The sequence below is a fragment of the Centruroides sculpturatus genome, unplaced genomic scaffold, assembly GCF_000671375.1.
Source record: "Centruroides sculpturatus isolate CEXI.00-Female unplaced genomic scaffold, Cexi_2.0 scaffold778, whole genome shotgun sequence".
In the NCBI taxonomy this organism is placed as follows: domain Eukaryota; kingdom Metazoa; phylum Arthropoda; class Arachnida; order Scorpiones; family Buthidae; genus Centruroides; species Centruroides sculpturatus.
The window spans coordinates 162985-165200 of record NW_019385068.1 but is presented as its reverse complement, the minus strand read 5'-3'; positions in this window follow the sequence as shown (position 1 = coordinate 165200).

The window sequence follows — 2216 nt, the reverse complement described above, 5'->3', positions numbered from 1 at the left end:
AAATTTTAATAAATGAATATATATGAAAATTCTTTTTATAAAGAATTTCTTTTAATTTTAAATTTTTAATAATTTTTCTTAAAAGTACAAAATTATGATTTAAAATATTTATTAATTAAATATCAGCTAACTAAAATGTATAAAATAAAATTACAATCTTAAAATTAAAATATTAATGATGATAATAATAATAGTATAAGTTGAAATCTTATGAAAATATAAAACAATTACAGTCGAGCCTCTTCACAACTGCCACTGACGGAAACATAAAAAATGGCGGTTGTTTTGTTAAAAAATCCTGAAAAAAATCTCTGTTAGATGATGGCCGTTATTGGAGATTCGACTGTATTTAAGTATTAAACGAATCATATGAGGAAACTATTCGAAATTCTATATAATAATAATTTATTATACTGTATAATAATAGAAAACTTTCTTCACACTTTATTCTCATTTTTATATCATCCGCAAATGCGAAAAAGTATTTTTATTATTAAAAAATACTTCTTTCAACAGGAATTTCTATTCTTTCTTCATATACGTTTTCATTTTCGTAGATTGAAAAGTAATAAATAGATTCTCAAAGTGTCATCAACTATTATCAGAAGTTTCTTGATCAAAATTTGACATGAAACTTATATATTGATATATTCTTTTATAAACCTATATATTTTAAAAACTTAATAAAATTTATATAATTAATGGAATAAAAATCGGAATATAATTAAAATGAATTTTCTTAAATTATTCTACTCACGATATAAGATTTGTAAAGATTTAATGCATGATAGCAAAAGTTAAAATGTAAAAGTCGTGATGTGATTTTTATCTATTTTTAGAAATAATTTACATTAAAGTGTAGGCGTTTGACCGATGATGATTTTATATTTACAGCCTTACAGAACATTTTAACTGTAAATCTATAGAAATTTGATCTTGTTAACAAATTTGAGATCTTCTTATCTTGATATCTTGTTACCTTGGAATGCTAAAACTTGTATTTAAATGTATGTGTAATGGAAAAGTTCTTGCGAATAAAACCTTGTTAATAATTTATGTTATTTATATTTATGTGAATGGTAAAGCGTAATTATACCTATTTATCTAGTAAAGTGATTTAAATTATTAAACTATATATATTAATTAGTGTAAATGCTGCATTTATTTTTGTTTCGAGATTAGTTTCTTAAAAATCTAAAATCTGTAAATAATAAAGAACTAAATTTAGATTGTTCAATCAAGTGTAAAATAAAGATTTTGCTTATTTTTATGAATTCGAAATATCTTATTATATATATATAAATTAATTATTTGAGAAAAATCAATCCAACAACTTTAATATTTTTTAATATTTATTTTTTTTAAAATATGTAAAACTAAAATTTTGTTATTAATTGATTTCTTCATAAAATTTCAATGCCGAGAGTGTATTTCTATGATTCAAATTCCCATATAATGATCCAAAAAATGAAAAATGCAATAAACTAATTCCGTTGAACAATAAATGTATAAAATATTAACTAATATTTTATGCTTTGTTCTTGTTATATCGTTTAAATAGTAAATTGTGGGTTCTTGTTGATGTATTACTGTAATACTGTCGTGTCGTTTCATTTTCATTACACAGTATTTTAATATGAAATTGCACCAAAATAAAATATATATATACTGTGATGATGGGCGTATCCTTGGAGGTACTGTACTTGTGACGTACAGCATCCCGTTGACACTAAAGCATTTTGTTACTTTAAAATAAATATAATAACGGATAATAATTATCACAGGAATAACTTATTAAGTAAGATTAGGACACTGAATTAATACTAAGATAACTGAGTGACAGTCTCCAAAAAATGATAGAGGCGCGTGCTTTGGTTCCTGAATCTGCCTCAAGCAGCAGTCATATTCTTAAAATCCTAAATACGCTACTCTATAATGATAATATTGATAATCCATATGTTTACATGTACTTTTTCAAATAGATCATCTATATAAAACTTGTTTGCAATTTACTTTACAAATTTTAAAATCTATTTAAAGAATCAATATTAATTTAATCAGAAACTTTTACGTTCTCATTATCTATCACATTCAATTTTAAATATAAAATTATAAATGAACTATGTACTGTACCATACCATATACTAAGATACTTTATAAATTTAAAATGAGCAGATACGACGTTAATTACTAATTTTTAAAATTGTTTTTTATAC